The sequence below is a fragment of the Schistocerca americana genome, chromosome 10, assembly GCF_021461395.2.
Source record: "Schistocerca americana isolate TAMUIC-IGC-003095 chromosome 10, iqSchAmer2.1, whole genome shotgun sequence".
NCBI classification, from domain to species: Eukaryota; Metazoa; Arthropoda; class Insecta; order Orthoptera; family Acrididae; genus Schistocerca; species Schistocerca americana.
The window spans coordinates 105544851-105568579 of record NC_060128.1 but is presented as its reverse complement, the minus strand read 5'-3'; positions in this window follow the sequence as shown (position 1 = coordinate 105568579).

Below are 23729 nucleotides of genomic sequence, written 5' to 3'. Positions count from 1 at the left end.
AGAGAACTAATTGCATCTCACGGCTGTCTCTGTGCAGATACAGTAATTCGCAGCTTTAGCATAGCGGCGCGCAAGACAGCTGTACTGAAACGCGTAATCCAGATTTGCGCAGAGTAGAGGTAACGACTAAATATTTTGATTTTTTTTGTTCAATCAGTGTCAACGTATGTCATTCGGAGACAGTTAGATTTTTCTCTGTGTGTGCCAGTTTTAGTTCTGGGATCTGTGATCAGTTTTGCAAAACTAATTATCGTCGGTTTTACGTCAAAGTTCATTTTTCAGGCAGTTTACACGGTTCAAAATTCAACCAGTCAGTTTATTCAATTTTCCAGTATTAAAGGCTTGCCTTCTCATTACGACAGTTCAGTTTTTCTATTACGATTCATTATTACTTCTGCACAGCTCTTATTATTCATAACGGAGTACGTCAGTCCTATTTTTATCATTTAAAGAGAATTTTCAAAGGAAAATGATATTTAATGTTGTCTAGTCTGATAAGCCATCTCGTAGAGCAACCAAAGAACCCACAGCTATTGACGGACGAAAGAACTTTTGCGTGATCACGATCCTCTTTACCTCCGATTCCCCTGCAGACGTAATCGTGTATTCATCCCACAGTACTGTAAACGCACAATGAGAAAAATATCGTTATTCGCACCACCTCACTAAAAAAAGTAAAGCACCCAGAAAGATAGGAAGATAGCCCACGGGTTGAGACGGTACGTGATGTTTTTTCAGTAATTACAAAATCTCGTCGAGTTCACCGATAACTTGGCAGTACGGATCCACTCAGTACTACGACGTGGTACTACCCCTGGTCTCGATTTATGCAATCATTCGGTTGGCAGGGATATCGTAATCCCGTCGCATCCTCTCTCCAGAGGTGGCCGCGAGGTCTTCGGCGCCTTGCCACGGTTCACGCAGCTCCCCCGTCGGAGGTTCGAGTCTTCCCTCGGGCATGTGTGTGTGTGTGTGTCCCCATCGTAAATTAGTTTCAGTTAGATTAAGTAGTGTGTAAGCCTATAGACCGATAACCTCAGCCGGCCGCGGTGGACGATCAGTTCTAGGCGCTTCAGTCTGCAACCACGCGGCTGCTGCGGTCGCAGGTTCGAATCCTGCCTCGGGCATGGATGTGTGTGACGTCCTTAGGTTAGTTAGGTTTAAGTAGTTCTAAGTTCTAGGGGACTGATGACCTCAGAAGTTAAGTCCCATAGTGCTTAGAGCCATTTGAACCATTTGAGATAGATAACCTCAGCGGTTTGGTCCCGTAGGAATTTACCACAAATTTCCAATTTCTCCTGAGGAAGATGGCCCCCTATTGTAACTGGTCCCTGATATGCTGGACACTGGGGCACTGGCACGAAACTGGCGGCCGAGCTGGTCCCACATATCCTATTGGGGATCCATCCAGGTATTTCGCTCGCCACAGAAGTACCTCAATATCATGCAAACATCTCTTAGAGACACGTGTCGTGTATGGACAGACAATGCAACGATTGGAAAGGTGGCATCACAATTCTGAGAGGCAACACATGGGCTTATTATTACACACTTATATACCATTGTATATTGAGCAAGCAGTAAAGGAAACAAAAGAAAAATTCAGAGTAGGAATTAAAATCCATAGAGCAAAAATAAAAACTTCGAGGTTCGCCGATGACATTGCAGTGAGCATGGAATTATTTGAGTTATACTGAAGTGCCAAAAAAACTGGTATAGGCAGGCATATCAAGTACAGAGGTATCTAAACAGGCAGAATACGGCGCTGCGGTCGGGAACGCCTATATGGGACAACAAGTGCCTGGCGCAGTTGTTAGATCGGTTACTGCTGCTGCAATGGCAGGTTATCAAGATTCAAATAAATTTGAACGTGGTGTTATAGTCGGCGCACGAGCGATTGGACACAGCATCCCAGAGGTAGCGATGAAGTGGGGATTTTCCCGTACGACCATTACACCAGTGTACTGCGAATATCAGGAATCCGGTAAAATGTCAAATCCTCGACATCACTGCGGCCGGAAAAAGATCCTACAAGAACGGGACCGACGTAGACTGAAGAGGTCTGAGGTAAGAGAAGTGCAGTCCTTTCGGAAATTGCTGCAGATTTCAATGCCGGGCCATCAACACGTGTCAGCGTCCAAACCTTACAACGAACCATCATCGATATGGGCTTTCGGAGCCGAAGGCCCACTCGCATACCCTTAATGACTGCATGACACAAAGCTGTTCGCCTCGCCTAGGTCTGTCAAAACCGACATTGGAATGTTGATGACGATACTTGTTGTCTGGTCGGACGAGTACCGTTTCAGATTGTGTCGCGTGGATCTACGTGTACTGATATTGAGACAATCTGATGCATCCATGTACCATGCTTATCAGCAGGAGACTGTCAAGCTGGTGGAGACTATGTAATGGTCAGGGGCGTGTGCAGTTGGAGCGATATGGAACCCCTGACATGTTTAGATACTGTTCTGACAGGTGACACGTACGTAACCGTCCAGTCTGGACACCTGCATCCATTCATATCCATTGTGCATTCTGATGGACTGGGTAAATTCCAGCAGGTTAATGTGACACCCCACACGTCCAGAATTTCTGTAGAGTGGGTCCATGAACACTCTGGTGAGTTTAAACACTTTCACTGGCCACCAAACTCCGCGGACATGAACATTATTGAGTATACTACTGGCCAATAAAATTGCTACACCAAGAATCAATGCAGATGATAAACGGGTATTCATTGGACAAATATATTTTACTGGAACTGACGCAATTTGGGTGCATAGATCCTGAGAAATCAGCGCCCAGAACAACCACCTCTGGCCGTAATAACGGCCGCGATACTCCTGGACATTGAGTCAAACAAAGCTCGGATGGCGTGTACAGGTACAGCTCCCCATGCAGCTTCAACACGATACCACAGTTCATTAAGAGTAGTGACTGGCGTATTGTGACGAGCCAGTTGCGTGGCCACCATTGATCAGACGTTTTCAATTGGTGAGAGATCTGGAGAACGTGTTGGCCAGGGCAGCAGTCGAAAATTTTCTGTATCCAGAAAGGCCCGTACAGGACCTGCAACATGCGGTCATACATTATCCTGCTGAAATGTAGGGTTTCGCAGGGATCGAATGAAGGGTAGACCCAGGGTTCGCAACACATCTGAAATGTAACGTCCACTGTTCAAAGTGCCGTCAATGCGAACAAGAGGTGACCGAGACGTGTAACCAATGGCACCCCATACCATCACGTCGGGTGATACGGCAGTATGGCGATGAGGAATACGCGCTTCCAATGTACGTTCACCGCGATGTCGCCAAACACGGATGCGACCATCATGATGCTGTAAACAGAACCTGGATTAATCCGAAAAAATGACGTTTTGCCATTCGTGCACCCAGGTTCGTTGTCGAGTACACCATCGCAGGCGCTCCTGTTTGTGATGCAGCGTCAAGGTAACCGCAGCCGTGGTTCTCAAGCTGATAGTCCATGCTGCTGCAAACGTCGTCGAACTGTTCGTGCAGATGGTTGTTGTCTTGCAAACGTCCCCATCTGTTGACTCAAGGATCGAGACGTGGCTGCACGATCCGTTACAGCCATGCGGATAAGATGCCTGTCATCTCGACTGCTAGTGATACGAGGCCGTTGGGATCTAGCACGGCGTTCCGTGTTGCCCTCCTGAACCCACCGATTCCGTATTCTGCTAACAATCTTTGGATCTCGACCAACGGAGCAGCAATGTCGCGATACGGTAAACAGCAATCGCGATAGGCTACAATGCGACCTTTATCAAAGTCGGAAAAGTGATGGAACGGATTTCTCCTCCTTACACGAAGCATCACAACAACGTTTCACCAGGCAACGCCGGTCAACTGCTGTTTGTGTATGAGAAATCGGTTGGAAACTTTCGTCATGTCAGCACGTTTTAGGTGTCGCCACCGGCGCCAACTTTGTGTGAATGCTCTGAAATGCTAATCATTTGCATATCACAGCATCTTCTTCCTGTCGGTTAAATTTCGCGACTGTAGAACGTCATCTTCGTGGTGTAGCAATTTTAATGGCCAGTAGTGTATATCTGGGATGCCTTGCAACGTGCTGTTCAGAAGAGATCTCCACCCTTTCATACTCTTACACATTTACGGACAGCCCTGCAGGATTCATGGTGTCAGTTCCTCAGTCACTACTTCAGACATTGGTCGAGTCCATGCCACGTCGTGTTGCGGCACTTCTGCGTGCTCGCGGGGACCCTACACGATATTAGGCTCTTCACTGTGTATGTTTCATAATGCACTGAACGCCCCTCATATGATGCTTCTCAGTTTTGCAGTTCTACTGCTCAGCAGAGGACGATGAAGACAGCACCGCTACGTTTCTGCTCGAAAGTTAGATGCGTGCCTTGGCTGTGCTGTCCCCGAGACATCGACCAATTCTGTGTCACAAAATAAATTATCTGCGTATTGTTGCGGCTAAGTGGCGATCTCGTCTCGACACAGTGGAAGCTTAGCGGCAGTTTATATTGGGAGAACAAAACTGTTGTCCAAGTGTGTGAACGCGCCTCTGACGTCACCTACTGTGTTGAACGCTGCGAACAATGGCGCGTGCGATCCGACCCAGCTCTGAGGAACGCCGGCTATTAATTGAATTTCTGATGGCGCCGGGACACAATACTTGTCTCCAGAGGAGTGGAGTAGGTTAGGATTCTCCGGGGCAGCGTCTCCGTAGTGAAACAGCAGTCGGAGAGATCATAAGCGGCTGCCGAATCTGCGGAGGTGCTTAGCTGTTGCTGGATACCGTGGTAGCTGTCTAACATTTCACACATCAAGTCCGAGAAATACCTTACTCTTTTCATCTATTCCTTCTTTTGATTGTTTCAAATCTTCTTTACCGTCCTCGTTCATGTCGAGGATATTATTCGACTGGGTATTGCGCCAGCCGTGTTGCATTTGGATGGTGATTAAATAGTACCTCATGTGTCAGGTGATGCACTGGGAGCAGCGAATTCTCTGTAACAAACGAGACAAAATATCTCGACAACGACGCATCTTACGAAAAAAATGTTCTAGGTGAAAAGTTAAGACGCGCGGGATTAGCCGAGCGGTCTCAGGCGCTGCAGTCATGGACTGTGCGGCTGGTCCCGGCGGAGGTTCGAGTCCTCCCTCGGGCATGGGTGTGTGTGTTTGTCCTTAGGATAATTTAGGTTAAGTACTGTGTAAGCTTAGGGAGTGATGACCTTAGCAGTTAAGTCCCATATCTGAACATCATCATCATCTGAAAAGTTAGTAAGGACGACATGTATCTATTATACCACTGGCCATCCCTCCTGCATGATGGGGTCAACGTTGTATTTTCATCTACATCTCTGAAAATCACACGTAAGTGCCTGGCAGAGGTTTCATCGAACCACCTCCACAGTTCTGTATTATTTCGATTTCGTACAGCGCACGCAAAGAATGAAGACCTATATCTTCCCATACGATCTCTGGTTTCCCTTATTTTATCATGGTGATCGTTTCTCCCTAGGTCGCCGGCGCCAACAAAATATTTTCGCATTGGGAGGAGAAAGTTGGTGATTGGAATTTCGTGATAAAATTCCTCCGAAACGAAAAACGAATTTGTTTTAATGATGCCCACTGCAAATTTTGTATCATTTCAGTGAACTCTCTCTCCTATTTCGCGATAATACAAAACGATGTACTCCGTCAGTCCTATCTGGTAAGGATCCCACACCACGCACCAGTATTCCAATAGAGGGGGGACAAGCATAGTGTATTCAGTCTCTGCAGTAGATCTGTTACTTTTCCGAGTGTCCTGCAAATAAAACGCAGTCTTTGGTTAGCCTTCCCCACAACATTTCCTATGTGTTCCCTCCAATTTATGTTGTTCGTAATTGTAATTCCTAGGTGTTTAGTTGAACTGACGGCCGTTAGATCTGACTGATTTGCCCTGTAACCGAAGTTCAACGGATTCCTTTTACCACACACGTGGATGACCTCACACTTTTCGTTATTTACGGTCAACTGTCAATTTCGCACAAATCATATATCTTTTCTAAATCGTTTTACAATTTGTTTCGATCATCTGATGACTTTATTAGTCGATAAACGACAGCGTCATCTGCAAACAATCCAAGACGGCTGTCTCAGATTTTGTCCCAAATCGTTTATACAGATAAGGAACATCAAAGGGCCTATAACACCATAAATTGTTTTACTCGATGACTTTCTGTCCATTACTTCGAAGTGTATCCTCTCTGACAGGAAATCAAGAATCCAGTCACATAACTGGGCTGGCCGACCTGAGTGGCCGAGCGGTTCTAGGCGCTACAGTCTGGAACCGCGCGACCGCTACGGTCGCAGTTTCGAATCCTGTCTCGGGCATGGATGTGTGTGATGTCCTTAGGTTAGTTAGGTTTAAGTAGTTCTAAGTTCTAGGGGACTGATGACCACAGATGTTAAGTCCCATAGTGCTCAGAGCCATTTGAACCATTTGATCATATCTGGGATGGATATTCCATAATCACGCAATTTCACTGCAAGCCGCTTGTGTGGTACAGTGTCAAAAGCCTTCCGGAAATCCAGAAATACGGAATCAATTTGAAACCTCGTGTCAATAGCACTCAGCTCTTCGTGCGAGTAAAGATGTAGTTGTGTTTCACAAGAACGAAGTTTTCACTTTTCAAATGGGAACACCCCCTCAACCCCATTTTTATTGCACACTCCGATTCTACACCGAAAAATACGAGGTGTGGCTAGAAAAAAACCAGACTAGTACTGGTGAAACAATAAAACGAATGCAATAAGGCTGAAAGTCGCGTGGCCTGTCACGTGACTCTCGCTCCGCCTACTGCTCGAGTTTCATCTGCCTCCTGCACTCAGTCTGCCGGTGGCGTCTGTTTTAAGTAGTTGACGTTTTGTCTGTGCGTCGGAAAATGTTGAGTGTACAGAAAGAACAGCGTGTTTCAAACTAGGAAAATCTGCAAGTGAAACGTTTGTAATGTTACAACAAGTGTACGGCGATGATTGTTTATCGCGAACACAAGTGTTTGAGTTGTTTAAACGATTTAAAGATGGCCGCGAAGACACCAGTGATGACACTCGCACTGGCAGACCATTGTCAGCAAAAACTGATGCAAACATTGAAAAAATCGGTAAACTTGTTCGACAAGATCGCCGTTTAACAATCAGAGCAGTGTCTGAGTTAATAGGAGTTGACAAGGAAAGTGTTAGGCAGATTCTTCATGAAAGTTTCAACATGAACAAAGTGTGTTCAAAAATGGTTCCAAAGTGTCTCACAATTGAACAGAAGGAACGGCGAAGAATGATTTGTTCTGACATCCTGGAAAACATTGAAAGTGATCCCACCTTCTTACAAAATGTTATTACTTGCGGTGAATCGTGGTTTTTTACTTACGATCCCGAAACTAAACGCCAATCGATGCATTGGAAAACTCCTGGTTCTCCACGACAAAAAAAACCACGAATGTCAAAATCGAAATTCAAGGCAATGATGATTGTTTTTTTGACATCAAAGGGATTGTGCACGTTGTTTGGGTACCAGAGGGACAAACAGTGAATCAGCATTACTACATTAGCGTCCTGGCTACCCTACGTGAGCGAATACGGAGAAAACGGAACGATTTGTGGAGAAAAAAGTCATGGATTCTTCACCAAGACAATGCCCCAGCTCACAGCGCGTTGTCAGTGAAGACGTTTTTGGCAAAACACAACATTCCCATCTTAGATCATCCACCCTACTCACCTGATTTGGCCCCCTGTGACTTTCTTCTTTTTCCCTAAAGTCAAATCAGCTTTGAAAGGAACTAGATTTGAGACTGTTGAAGCAGTAAAAGAAAAAGCGACGGAAGTAATGTATGGACTTACCGAAAATGATCTGCAGCATTGCTATGAACAGTGGAAAATTCGTATGGAGCGGTGTAGAGACCGAGGAGGAGAGTACATTGAAGGAGATAACATGAAATTGTAAATAATTGTAAATAAATGTTTTTTCCAGCATCAGTCCGGTTTTTTTCTAGCCGCACCTCGTACGTATGGTTTACGCAAACCATTGTTTCGTTCGTTTCTGTGATATACAGAACTGTAATCGACAAATATCAAGTGCGCCTGCCTTTTGCAATTAAGACCCGACGCATCTGATTCTACATTTCTTTTCCGTTCTGAATCAGGGAGAGATCGGGCGTCTTCAGTGGCCAAAACAAGGTTTTACAAACACGAAGACAAGCTGTAGAAACTTCTCGCCGTATGGCGGCGGGCTTTATCTTGCTGAAATTTAAGCCCAGGATGGCTTGCCATTGTTGTGTCTAGACAAGACAGCCTAGACACAATGAGAGGAAGCCGAAAGGCACGCGCTAAGCTAAAGCAGGATGGCTTGAGGTCTGAAACAGGATACGTAATGAATGCTATAAAGAAAAGTACGTAGCTTCTGGAATACTTAACTTTAATCCATCCTTTTGGTACATCTGGAGATTGTGGCGATACAAGTGAGACTCTTTAGATACATGCAATGTTACTAATGGCGCCTTGCTAGGTCGTAGCCATTGACTTAGCTGAAGGCTATTCTGACTATCTGCTCGGCAAAGGAGCGAGGCTTCGTCAGTGTAGTCGCTAGCTACGTCGTCCGTACAACTGGGGCGAGTGCTCGTCCGTCTCTCTAGACCTGCCGTGTGGCGGCGCTCGGTCTGCGATCACTGACAGTGGCGACACGCGGGTCCGACGTGTACTAATGGACCGCGGCCGATTTAAAGCTACCACCTAGCAAGTGTGGTGTCTGGCGGTGACACCACAGCCATGACGTGCTCCAGACACATCTTAGGCCTTATTGTGTCCCGCCTGGAAGGCGGTGCGTGGGTGTGCTCCTGTAAACTGAAGGGTGGGCCGAATGTAGGAAGTGAGTAGGAGCAGATTGAGGTAAGATTCTCGGTACTGCTCTTAGAAATGGTTTTACTTTATCACAATATTAACTGAATAAATAACTTTGCACTGAGATGCAAAGCCTTAGACCCGTCATAAGTCGCTACGGTCGCAGGTTCGAATCCTGCCTCGGGCATGGGTGTTTGTGATGTCCTTAGGTTAGTTAGGTTTAAGTAGTTCTAAGTTCTAGGGGACTAATGACCTCAGCAGTTGAGTCCCATAGTGCTCAGAGCCATTTGAACCATTTTTGAACCGTCATAAGTAGTACATAGTCTCAATAGCAAGCTGAGGTTGAAGCGATGTTTCCAGACCGTCTGCTCTTCATGAAATGGGGCTGAATCTGCAGCGGAGCTCGTAGATCTGAACAGCGCCTGCTAAAGCGCGCTGTCGTCGGTGTCTCGTAGTAGTGCCAACTTAAGGGGCACCGGAAAGGCTCAAAATCATGAAAAGTTCAATTTTTACTTTTTTGCGTTTTCTGAATCTGCAGACTATTACCTTTTAATAGATATATAATTTATTCAATTCCGAAGACTACAACTATTTTTATATTTTTTTTGAAATGTGTTCTACATGGGCGTGACCCACTGTGGCGCTGTTAAACTGCTGTCAAATAGTGTTATTATTAACGTCCGTGTTCATCAGGTACATTTTAGTGATGTGAGATAAAGTATGTGTTGTGGCTAACCTGTGATGGTTCAATATATATCGCTGGTGTGATTGTCGATTGTTTCATGTTTATTTACTCTGTCGTTATCTCGAAAATATTCGTAATTAATTCTGTTTCTTGAGTCTCTGTTTTGTTGAAGTATAATAATGAGTAAAAGTAAAGTTATTAGAAATCCTCTGAAGGCTTTTAAGAAAAGGAGAAATGTTGGAAAGCCAAAGGTATGTGTTATTGCTGTAAACAATAAATACGATAACCAAGTGAGTGAACCTAACCTCTCAAGTACACCTGCCCATAGCAGTCAAAGTGGGAAAGAAAATACTTCACAGAAGTATGAATGTTTTATGGGCGAATCGGATGTGAATGAAATATTTGATATGTCGGTTCTCAAAGGAATTTTTTCAAACTGTGTAAGATGTATTCATTGTAGTGAAGTTGGTCTGGAACTCTCCATAATAAAGCACGTAGGACTTGCTAGTGAAATACAACTGAAATGTGGTAAGTGTTCGTACATGACCACCTTTTGGAACAGTGTTGCAGTAACTGCAACTGAAGAAAATGGTAGCAAAATCTACGAACACAACAACGAGCGATGCTTGCTTTAGACAAGGAACGCCTTCGGGCTGCAGACAGGGCTGTAAAGAGTCTAAAAATACAAGCAAGAGTAAACAGGAGGAGGAACAAGAGGAAGCTGGAGGAGGAGTTTGCAGAGGATGAAGATAATCCATCCTATGGACCTGGAATGCACTAAAAAGTTAATCCAATCTTTGTCGCTCGATTCCCAAAACTTTTATTTTCTCATACTAATTACATGTTTTCTAAGGATCTTCCAAACATATTTGTTTCAAACTTTCAGTAAATGTTACACAGTACCTTCTGCACAATTTAACACAGCCTTTTTCCAAAAAACGGTATATCTTTGAATATATAAATAAAAAATTGCAAAAAAATGTTGTGAATTTTCATTACAATTGAAAAAAAATCATCTTTAATAACTGAACTAAAATTTTGTAAAATCCCTGTGTTAAGTTGTAGCCCAAATTCCAATAAATAATCTGTAAAAAGTTCAACTTCCTACCTCAAATACTTTGTGAGGAAAGATGTAATTTATAAGCGTTATTTTAACATTGCAAGTATAGGGCGTTCCGGAGCCCCTTAAGTACTTGCACCTACGCTGTGGCATCGTAGCTATCGATACCACAGGCCTAGAATCGACATGTACATCTATACTCTGCAAACCACCGTTAGGTGCATGGCAGAGGGTACGTCCGTCTGTACCAGTTATTAGGGTTTATTCCCGTTAAGTTCACGTATGTAGTGCGGGAATAATGACTGAATGGCTCCGAGCGTGCAGTAATTATTCTAATCTTGTTCTCACGGTCCCTATGTGAGCGACAGGCAGGGGTTTTAGTACACTTCTAGAGCAATCATTTAAAGCTGGTTGATGAAACTTTGTTAATAGACTATTTCTGCATAATTTACGTCTGTCTTCAAGAGACTGCCGCGCGGGATTAGCCGAGTGGTCTCGGGCGCTGCAGTCATTGACTCTGCAGCTGATCCCGGCGGAGGTTCGAGTCCTCCCTCGGGCATAGGTGTGTGTGTTTGTCCTTACGATAATTTAGGTTAAGTAGTGTGTAAGCTTAGGGACTGATGACCCGAGCAGTTAAGTCCCGTAAGATTTCACACACATTAAATTCAAGAGTCTTCCAGTTGACTTCCTTCATTATTTCTGTGACTTTCTCCCACGTCTTAAATAAACCTGTGACCACTCGTGCTGCCCTTCTCTGTATGCGTTCAATATCCCTTGTCCGTCGTATCTGGTACGGGTCCCACACACTGGGACGATATTCAAGAACCGGCAGCACGTATGATTTCTAAGCATCTCTTGTATTCGTTTGCACTCCCCCAGTACTCTATCAGTAAACCAAAGTCTGCCATCTGCTTTACCTACAGCTGAACCCATGTGGTCATACCATTTCATGTCTTTACAGAGTGTTACACCCAGGTATTTGTATGAGTCGGCCGATTCCAGCAGTGACTCATTGATATTATAGCCATAGGATATCACCTTTTCTCGCTTTGTGAGCTGCACAGTTTGACATTTATGAACGTTCAAAGCAAGTTGCCAATGTCTGCACCACGTTGAAATCTTATCAAGATCTGACTGTATATTTCTGCAGCTTTTTTCAGATAGTACTTCATTATAGATAACTACATCATCTTCAAAAAGCCTGATTTATCTGCAAGGTCAAATGGTTCAAATGGCTCTGAGCACTATGTGACTTAACTTCTGAGGTCATCAGTCCCAGAGAACTTAGAACTACTTAAACCTAAATTACCTAAGGACATCACACACATCCATGCCCGAGGCAGGATTCGAACCTGCGACCGTCGCGCCGTTCCAGACTATAGCGCCTAGAACCGCTTCGCCACCCCAGCCTGCCTGCTAGGTCATTAATATACAACATGAACAACCAAGAGTCCCAACACACACTCCTGGGGGACACACGCAATTACTTCTACATCTGATAACGACCCCATTGAAGATAACATGTTGCATCCTCCATGCCAAAAAGTCCTTTACCCAGTCACAAATTTCACTCGATACCCCATATGAAGGGCTTATTTCAATAGTGGTACAAGTCCATTTTTGTTCATATTGAGATTCAGAGTCCTAAAGCGCTGAAACATGTGCAGTTGATATACGAGAAATATTGAAGCATATGGCTTCTTGCTAAAGATGAACTTTCCTTTCTGTTTGCTTGGCTCATTAATTTCTGAAACATTATAGACAGAAAAGTGGAGATAATAGACTTGTACCACTATTGAAATAAGCCCATCGTATTTTTGACAATAAGTGTAGGTGCGGTACTGAGTCAAATTTTTTTTTCGGAAATCAAGAAACACTGTATATAACTGGTTGCCTTGATCCAAAGCTTCCAGTATGTCATGCGAGAAAAGTGCGAGTTGGGTTTCGCATGATCGATGTTTTCGAAGTTCATGCTGGATGGCATTGAGGTGGTCATTCTGTTCAAGATACCTCGTTATGTTTGAGCTCTCGTGTTCTAAGATTCTACAACAAATCGATGTCAAGGATACTGGACGGTAGTTTTGTGGATGACTTCTACTACTCTCATTGTAGACGCTGTCACATCTCACCCACGACAGTCTTCCACTTATTAGAACAAAGAAGTCTTCTTGTCGTTCCAGCTAGCAAACCGAAATATTCCATTTGTTTTACGCTATTACGTACAACACTCCATAGTTAGTAGATACAATAGTTTTAATCTAAGGGTTAATAGGATTTCTTGTGTATGCAAACGCTAATTTCTTTCTGTTCCAATACCAGAAAAATATATTGACCGAAAGCAGTTTGGACTGATCAACCAGACAACAAAGTGGACTAATTAACTGGCCCCACATGAAACGCTTTCTCAAATTCTTTGGGTACGGTACGTTGATAATCATCACAAATGAATAAAACTAAATCTCTGTGCCGTAGCAGTATGTACAAATTTTTGTCTATATTATTTCGTTTGCATTTAGGTTACAAACAATTTTGTATCTTTTCCTTTTCTGGAATGTAGCAATAATTTAAATTGCTAGTTTCGGATTGTGTGGGTGCTGATGTACATGTGTTCTTGTTCAAGATTTTTGTTACAGCTGCTCTTCGTCCGAAATCATCAAAGCTTCTGAATGGTTTGCGGTAGGACTTTCAAGGTGCACGGATGACCGCGGGGGGGGGGGGGGGGGGTGATGGGAATCAGTATGCGCATTGTTGTTTGGTTTAGCGATGAAGCCCACTTTCGTTTAGTTAGGTTCGTGAACAAGCAAAATTGGAGCGTTTGGGCGGCTGAGCATCGGCAGAATTGGTTCATATGGCTCTGAGCACTATGGGACTTAACATCTGAGGTCATCAGTCCCCTAGAACTTAGAACTACTTAAACCTAACTAACCTAAGGACATCACACACATCCATGCCCGAGGCAGGATTCGTACCTGCGACCGTAGCGGTCGCGCGGTTCCAGACTGAAGCGCCTAGAACCGCTCGGTCACCCCGGCCGGCAAATCTGCAGAGTGTTTGCTGTCCTGGAGGAGCAATTTGGGGACCGCATTCTGGCTCTGGGATACCCAGAGGTCACTGGCATTGGCTTCTTGATTGGCCGCTATATTCTCCGGATCACACATGCGGCTCTTTTTTTTTTTTTTTGGAGCTATATTAAAGACAAGGTGTACAGCTAAGCGGTGAACGGCTCGTGTTCATGCCATTTATTGTTTGTCATCTTCGATTACGGTAAAGCCGCCTCGTTTTCTTATTACATTTACTGGATTCACGAAATTCCTGCCGTACTTGCCCGTGAGTGGCTGCAGCAGCGCATATCGTGGAGATTTCAATTTACCAGATATAGACTGGGACACTCAGATGTTTAGGACGGGTGGTAGGGACAGAGCATCGAGTGACATTATACTGAGTGCACTATCCGAAAATTACCTCGAGCAATTAAACAGAGAACCGACTCGTGGAGATAACATCTTGGACCTACTGATAACAAACAGACCCGAACTTTTCGATTCTGTAAGTGCAGAACAGGGAATCAGTGATCATAAGGCCGTTGCAGCATCCCTTAATATGGACGTTAATAGGAATATAAAAAAAGGGAGGAAGGTTTATCTGTTTAGCAAGAGTAATAGAAGGCAGATTTCAGACTACGTAACAGATCAAAACGAAAATTTCTGTTCCGACACCGACAATGTTGAGTGTTTAAGGAAAAAGTTCAAGGCAATCGTAAAATGCGTTTTACGCAGGTACGTGCCGAGTAAAACTGTGAGGGACGGGAAAAACCCACCGTGGTACAACAACAAAGTTAGGAAACTACTGTGAAAGCAAAGAGAGCTTCACTCCAAGTTTTAACGCAGCCAAAACCTCTCAGATAAACAGAAGCTAAACGATGTCAAAGTTAGCGTAAGGAGGGCTATGCGTGAAGCGTTCAGTAAATTCGAAAGTAAAATTCTATGTACCGACTTGACAGAAAATCCTAGGAAGTTCTGGTCTTACGTTAAATCAGTAAGTGGCTCGAAACAGCATATCCAGACACTCCGGGATGATGATGGCATTGAAACATAGGATGACACGCGTAAAGCTGAAATACTAAACACCTTTTTCGAAAGCTGTTTCACAGGGGAAGACCGCACTGCAGTTCCTTCTCTAAATCCTCGCACAAACGAAAAAATGGCTGACATCGAAATAAGTGTCCAAGGAATAGAAAAGCAACTGGAATCACTCAATAGAGCAAAGTCCACTGGACCTGACGGGATACCAATTCAATTCTACACAGAGTACGCGAAAGAACTTGCCCCCCTTCTAACAGCCGTGTACCGCAAGTCTCTAGAGGAACGGAAGGTTCCAAATGATTGGAAAAGAGCACAGGTAGTCCCAGTCTTCAAGAAGGGTCGTCGAGCAGATGCGCAAAACTATAGACCTATATCGCTGACGTCGATCTGTTGTAGAATTTTAGAACACGTTTTTTGCTCGAGTATCATGACGTTTTTGGAAACCCAGAATCTACTATGTAGGAATCAACATGGATCCCGGAAACAGCGATCGTGTGAGACCCAACTCGCTTTATTTGTTCATGAGACCCAGAAAATATTAGATACAGGCTCCCAGGTAGATGCTATTTTTCTTGACTTCCAGAAGGCGTTCGATACAGTTCCGCACTGTCGCCTGATAAACAAAGTAAGAGCCTACGGAATATCAGACCAGCTGTGTGGCTGGATTGAAGAGTTTTTAGCAAACAGAACACAGCATGTTGTTATCAATGGAGAGACGTCTACAGACGTTAAAGTAACCTTTGGCGTGCCACAGGGGAGTGTTATGGGACCATTGCTTTTCACAATACATATAAATGACCTAGTAGATAGTGTCGAAAGTTCCATGCGGCTTTTCGCGGATGATGCTGTAGTATACAGAGAAGTTGCAGCATTAGAAAATTGTAGCGAAATGCAGGAAGATCTGCAGCGGATAGGCACTTGGTGCAGGGAGTGGCAACTGTCCCTTAACATAGACAAATGTAATGTATTGCTAATACATAGAAAGAAGGATCCTTTATTGTATGATTATATGATAGCGGAACTTCTGTAAAATATCTGGGAGTATGCGTGCGGAAAGATTTGAAGTGGAATGATCATATAAAATTAATTGTTGGTAAGGCGGGTACCAGGTTGAGATTCATTGGGAGAGTGCTTAGAAAATGTAGTCCATTAACAAAGGAGGTGGCTTACAAAACACTCGTTCGACCTATATTTGAGTATTGCTCATTAGTGTGGGATCCGTACCAGATCGGTTTGACGGAGGAGATAGAGAAGATCCAAAGAAGAGCGGCGCGTTTCGTCACAGGGTTATTTGGTAAGCGTGATAGCGTTACGGAGATGTTTAATAAACTCAAGTGGCAGACTCTGCAAGAGAGGCGCTCTGCATCGCGGTGTAGCTTGCTGATAGGTTTCGAGAGGGTGCGTTTCTGGATGAGGTATCGAATATATTGCTTCCCCCTACTTATACCTCCCGAGGAGATCACGAATGTAAAATTATAGAGATTAGAGCGCGCACGGAGGCTTTCAGACAGTCGTTCTTCCCGCGAACCATACGCGACTGGAACAGGAAAGGGAGGTAATGATAGTGGCACGTAAAGCGCCCTCCGCCACACACCGTTGGGTGGCTTGCGGAGTATAAATGTAGATGTAGATGTAGATCGATAGTGCACTGTCGTACCATCTCTGGGGCGGCCGATAATGTTTCCGGGTCGTTCGTGTGTCGCGAAGGGAGTTGGAGACGGACCAGCAGTGCAGCAGTTGGGGATGAAGGAGCGTCGGGGACGGACCACCAGTGAGGAGCGGACAGCCAGTACTTGCCGACTGCTGGTGACACACATGGACTCTCTGACTGAAGAAGACTGGAGCGGCAACGACCGTTGGTTGGTCGATCGGTCGGTCATCTCATCGTCGAAGTGTAGTTGATCCTTTGACCGTTTCCGGGTGTTGGGAGTCGGTCGATTGGGGTGGAGCAGTGAGGAAGTCGCCGTGGCGCGTGGTCAGGCCAAGGCCGCTGGCGGCGTGCACGCGAGGTTGGAGTTGTGAGGCGCTTCTTGCGAGGGTTACGAAGTTCGTCGCCCACCGATCCTGGACACTAAACTTGAGGGCTCACTTAGCCTACTACCAACCTCAACTGCTATCACATCTCTTCGGTTGATCCTGGTTGTCGATTTCTGGGAGATTCCCGTGAGCAACAACGTGTACGCATTCAAATGCCGTGCGGGATTAGCCGAGCGGTCTTAGGCGCTGCAGTCATGGACTGTGCGGCTTGTCCCGGCGGAGGTTCGAGTCCTCCCTCAGGCATGGGTGTGTGTGTTTGTCCTTAGGATAATTTAGGTTAAGTAGTGCGTAAGCTTAGGGACTGATGACCTTAGCAGTTCCATAAGATTTCACACACATTGCTGCCGTCTTCCAGTGTGGTGTTTAACTCAATTTAATTCATTCCTTCATTAACGAAGTGTACCAGCGGTGGCCATTGACGTTCTGGTTACCTGCCTGGTCTTTGATGTAGTTTTCGGCAGTGTGTTTTCCTCGTCATGTTAATGCTGTCCAGCACGGCACGTAGTTCCACAGCTGACGTGTTGTTGATAGTTTTGGGCGTTTATTCTGACGTGGCTGGATTGGGCACCCGAAGTGGCCGAGCTGTTCTAGGCGCTACAGTCTGGAACCGCGCGACCGCTACGGTCCAGGCCTCGGGCATCGATGTGTGTGATGTCCATAGGTTAGCTAGGTTTAAGTAGTTCTAAGTTCTAGGGGACTGATGACCTCCGAAGTTAAGTCCCATAGTGCTCAGAGCCATTTGAACCATTTTGATTGGGCACCAGTATCCAGAACCTTGTGTTATTGACATCTTGTTGTCGTTTTGCTGGTCGGGTGGAGCAGAACTGATCTTGTTGGTTGGTTCGCCTGTTGGCGTTCGGTTGGGTTCCCTTCCGATTAAGAGGTTGTCGGTCTGGCTGCCTGTCTCACCTAAACGTACGTTAGTGTTACCTTCGCAGGCCGACCCTTGGAACCTTCTGAGCGCCGATCCTTGTGTTTTACATAGTGATTTCCTTTTTAGTCTTAAGTACTCTGTGTGGACTTCAGCCGAGTTTTAGCTTATTTAAAGTGCAAGAGTTTTCATCTTCGGCCTTAAGCCGTAAAAAACTAATTGTTTCTTGCTTGGTATGTGGCCTTCAGCCGAGTTTTCAGCCTTTTCAAAACAAAACTTGAATAGTTCTGACTAGGCCTTCAGCCGTAAAAAATATTTTCTAGTGTGTTTGTGGCCTTCAGCCGAGTTTTCCAGGTTACATTAAAAATTCGAAATTTCCTTATCTGGGCTTTAAGCCGTGATATTGTTTGGGTTTCGCTTGTGGCCTTCAGCCGAGTTTTATGACAAGCATTTTGGGATAAGCCTTTGGCTATTTCAGTTGAAATTTAGAAGCTCTTCACTGTAGGCCTTAAGCCGTAAAATTGTTTTCTGCATGGTGTGTGGCCTTCAGCCGATTTTTAATCTCCCTTAAATTAAAAATTTAAAATCCTTGTCTTGCCCTTAAGTCATAAGATTGTTATTCCTTAGTATGAGGCCTTCAGCCAAGTTTTACACGAAATATTTTCAAATTGAAAGCTCTTCTTTCTAGGCCTTAAGCCGTTAAATTGTTTGTTGATATGCGGCCTTCAAATGGCTCTGAGCACTATGGCACTCAACTTCTGTGGTCATCAGTCTATGCGGCCTTCAGCCGAGTTTTCACCCTATTTAGATTAAACACTGAAAATCTTTGTCTCAGCCTTAAGCCGTAGTAACACTGTTGTTGATTAACGTGTGGGCTTCAGCCGAGTTCTATGGAAAAAAATTAAGTTAAGACTTTCAGCCTGTTTGTATTTAAGATAAAAAATATTTTTTTGAAGAAGTGAAACCTCCACAAAAACTCGTGTACATCAATTCCTTGCTTAAGCCTTGTGCCTTGGATTTTTCGATGTGGCCTTCAGCCGATCTAAAATAAATCAAAGGAGATCCTTCGTTAAAATTTTGAGAGTTTCGATTCTTGCTTGTGTGATTGTGTGTTTTAAGAAATAAACTTTATATATATTTATATGGATATGGTGTCTGTTATATCCATCTAAGTATATAGTTCTGGCAACACCAAGCATGACCTCCTTTTTCTGTGCGGATGCGCACATATTCCCCGAACTCTTACGGGACTTGGTAAGAATGTCTTCCACGAGTAATGAGTGTGTTGGGGTGGGACACTACGCACGTAGTGTGTGGACATACGAGGTGAGAATGTGTGTCTCGCGGGAGGCGTGCGCGAGATAGTCCCTGCAGTCGCACTATATCCTCTGTGCCCTCAGCGGCTCACATGGCACCGTAGCTCAGCGTGTTCGGTCAGAGGGGTTTAGCTACCGTCTGTAATAAAAAAACTGAGTGAACGGATCAACGAACAACCTGAACGGGCGTCATCGGACGTCCGCCACGAACATATTCAACGAACAATATAGAACAAAAATGAGATTAAAAAAAAAAAAGGTGGATAGCGTTGCCGTATAAGCAGGAGATCCTGGGTTCGAGTCCCGGTCGGGGCACACATTTTCACCTATCCCCGCTGATATAATTATATCAACGCCCGTGAGCAGCTGATGGTATTAATATAATTCTAATTTTATATGTCGAGTGCGACTGACACTGACTTATTTTGGACCCTTTCCACAAATATAGCTACATCCGCTCTGTCCTCCTAGCTCAGGGATTTCAACAGCTTTTGTAAGCCCTCGTCGCCGGTTTCGTAAAGGCCTCGTCGCTACTGCTGTGGAGGCCGAGTTACCACTGTTGTTACGTTAGGCCGAGTGTGTGAGTTCGTGTGATGGGTTCTGGTGCAGTACACCGCCAAGACAATTTCTCCCTGCCAGTATTTCACAGCTATGCCCCAGGATCAGGTAACAGGATAGGACAACGAAGGTTTTTCAACACTCCAACAAATTAGTAACAAAGTGACGCAAATGAGCTAAAATAGTTTGTTTATCTTTGTGACTTGTTGAATAATGAAGTCTGCAACACAACTTGTAATATAGCATAAAAAAGGCCCTCAATGGTTCAAATTGTTCAAATGGCTCTGAGCACTATGGGACTTAACTTCTGAGGTCATCAGTTCCCTAGAACTTAGAACTGCTTAAACCTAACTAACCTAAGGACATTCCACACATCCATGCCCGAGGCAGGATTCGAACCTGCGACCGTAGCGGTCTCGCGGTTCCAGACTGTAGCGCATAGAACCGCTCAGCCACCCCGGCCGGCGGGTCCTCAATGCCTAAGTGCAAATAATGGTAGGTAAACTTCACAGTACATAGCAACTGCAATTTACAACAACTGTCTGTTCACTTCTGAGAGTTCACTAAACGATGTTCCCTGTCAAAGTCACCCTTGAACGATGATCTGTAACCGAGTGGGGGAGAGCTGCTGTTCTATCTTCCGAATAGGCTTCTGTCCGTTGTCGTCCAGTAACTGGCGGGTTGTACTCGGCCTGCAGTTGGCCGAGGCGCCGTCGATATCTTCACCTTCAGCGCAATGGCACCAGCTCGCATCTTTGCGCCTTAGCTGCTTTTGCCGTGGCTGTGTCTTATTCGGACGAGGCAGCAACAGCAACAACCCCAAATCATTTCTGAGACCAGCCATTCAGGAGGCCATCGACAGTATCGATGTTCCGACACTTCAGCGAGTCATACAGAATTTCGCTATTCGTCTGCGCCAAATCATCGCCAATGATGACAAGCAACATCAAATGTTTTTTATTCCAGTCTTTGATCCCGACATGGATTCTTTAGACGATGACCGGTTTCAGTCCGTAATGACCATCCTTAGATCTTTTCTACACCATGTCCTAAAGTGATAGGGTCATAATGGCATCGTCAAAACATATAAATATAATCAGCATGGCCTTATCACTTTAGGACATGGTGTTAAAAAGATCTGAGGATGGTCATTACGGACTGAAACCGGTCATCGTCTAAAGAATTTATGTTGGGATCAAAGACTGGAATAAAAACCATTTGACAGTATTCGATCACTGTTTGTATACGCGACCATGTCGGAGTTGGTGAGACAAGCAACATGTCGTAACCTAAATCTGAATGTCTGTAGTGGCGTTTACGTGTTGAATAAAGTGTGTGCACACAGTAGTTTGTAACTAATTTTTTTTTTCATATACACTGAAGAGCCAAAGAAACTGGTACATCTGCCTAATATCGTGAATCCGTAAGAGCACGAGTGGGTGAAGATCTCTCCTGAACAGCACGTTGCAAGATATCCCAGATATACTAGGGAGTTGGGAGCCCAGCGGAAACGTTTAAACTCAGAAGACTGTTCCTGGAGACACGCTGTAGCAATTCAGGACGCGTGGGATGTCACATTGTTGTGCTGGAATTTCTCAAGTCCGTCGGAAACACAATGGACATGAATGGATGCAGGTGATCAGACTGGATGTTTACGTGCGTGTAACGTCCCACAGTCGTATCTAGACGTATCAGGGGTCCCACATCACTCCAACTTCACACGCCCCACACCATTATAGAGCCTTCACCAGCTTCAACAGACATGCAGTGTCCATGGATTCATGAGGTTGTCTCCATACCCGTACGCATCCATTCGCTCGGTACAATTTGAAATGGGACTCGTCCGATCAGGTTCAAATGGCTCTGAGCACTACGGGACTTAACTTCTGATGTCATCAGTCCCCTAGAACTTAGAGCTACTTAAACCTATTCTAAAGACATCACAAACATCCATGCCCGAGGCAGGATTCGAACCTGCGGCCGGAGCGGTCACGCGGTTCCAGACTGTAGCGCCTAGAACCGCTCGGCCGTCCGACCAGGCAACACGATCTCAGTCATCGACAGTGTGGTGTCACCGCAAGGCACCACATCTGCTAGGCTGTAGGCTTCAAATCGGCCGCGGTCCGTCAGTACACATCGGACCCGCGAGTCGCCACTGTCGACGCTAGCAGACCGAGCACCGCCACTCGGCTGGTCTTAACGAGACAAGCTGGCGCACTGGCCAGTTCTGCTACAGCCGATTTTAATAGGAATGGTTCACTAGTTATAGCTTCAGAGATCTCATTTGCAGAGACGCTAGTTATCATAGCCTTCAGCTAAGTCAGTAGCTACGGCCTAGCCAGGCGCCACACACAGTTTATGCATTGACAATTGATCTATATGTGTGAAGCAATCAGAATTGTAAAGAAGTATTCGCAGTTCAGCTTATAACTGCACTTGTAAATATTATAGTACGAAGTCAAGATCGGCGTTCACCGCTGATGCTGAATTAAAGCAAAGTATTTAAGTGTATTCCTGTCTACTAACTTTCTAATCACCTAAGATGTTCCAGATACATCCCGTCAAGTATAGCTCATTGATCCTCACGTCAGCCTACGTGATAAATGCGTGCAATTAATGGACACAACTAGTGATCAGACGAGGAGTCAAAATGCGTTACTCAGCCAGGTCACCCTTTTTTCCATGAGGCCCATAGTTCCGTCTCATACATAACAAACGGTCCAATGTCTATGTTGACGGATCCAGACGAAGTGTAAAGCTTTGTCTCGTGCAGTCATCAAGGGTACACGAGTGGTCCTTCGGCTCCGAAGGCCCATATCGATGATGTTTCGTTGAATGGTTCGCGCGCTGACACTTGTTGATGACCCAGCATTGAAACCTGCGGCAATTTGCGGAAGGGTTGCACTTCTGTCATGCTGAACGATTCTCTTCAAAAGTCGTTGGTCCCTTTCTTGCAGGAACTTTTACCAGCCGCAGTTATGTCGGACATTTGATATTTTAGCGGATTCCTAATATTCACGTTACATTGGTGAAATGGTCGTACGGGAAAATCCCCACTTCATCGCTTCCTCGGTGATGCTGTGTCCCATCGCTCGTGCCCGACTATAACACCTCGTTTAACCTCACATAAATCTTGATAACCTGCCATTGTAGCAGAAGTAACCGATCTAACAACTGCTCAAAAAATGGTTCAAATGGCTCTGAGCACTATGGGACTTAACATCTGAGGTCATCAGTTCCGTAGACTTAGAACTACTTAAACCTAACTAACCTAAGGACATCACACACATCCATGTCCGAGGCAGGATTCGAACCTGCGACCGTAGCGGGTGCGCGGTTCCAGACTAAAGCGCCTAGAACCGCTCGCTCACCGCGGCCGGCCTCTAACAACTGCGTCAGACACTTGTTCTATTACACAGGGTGGTCCATTGACCGTCACCGGGCCAGATATGTCACGAAATAAGTGTCAAACGAAAAAACTACAAAGGACGAAACTCACCTAGCTTGAAGGGGGAAACCTGATGGCACCATGGTTGGTCCGCTAGATGGCGCTGCCATAGGTCAAACGGAATAAACTCCGTTTTTTTTTTTAAATAGGAACGCCCATTATTTATTACATATGCGTGTAGTACGTAAATAAATATCAATGTTTTAGTTGGACCCCTATATTAGCTTTGTGATAGATGGTGCTGTAATAGTCACAAACATATGGCTCACAATTTTAGACGAACAGTTGGTAACAGGTAGGTTTTTTAAAATTAAAATACAGAACGTAGTACGCTTCAACATTTTATTTATGTTGTTCCAATGTGATACATGTACATTTGTGAAATTGTCATTCCTGACAACGCATGATGTTACATCGTGATAACCTGTAAATACCACATTAATGCAATAAATGCTCAAAATGACGTCGGTCAACCTCAATGCATTTGGCAATACGTGTAACGACATTCCTCTCAACAGCGAGTAGTTCGCCTTCCGTAATGTTCGCACATGCATTGAGAATGCGCTGACGAATGTTGTCAGGCGTTGTCGGTGGATCAAGATAGCAAATATCCTTCAACTTTCCTCACAGAAAGAAATCCGGGGACGTCAGATCCGGTGAACGTGCGGGCCACGGTATGGTGCTTCGACGACCAATCCACCTGTCATGAAATATACTGTTCAATACCGCTTCATCCGCACGCGAACTATGTGCTGGACATCCATAATGTTGAAAGTACATCGCTATTCTGTCATGCAGT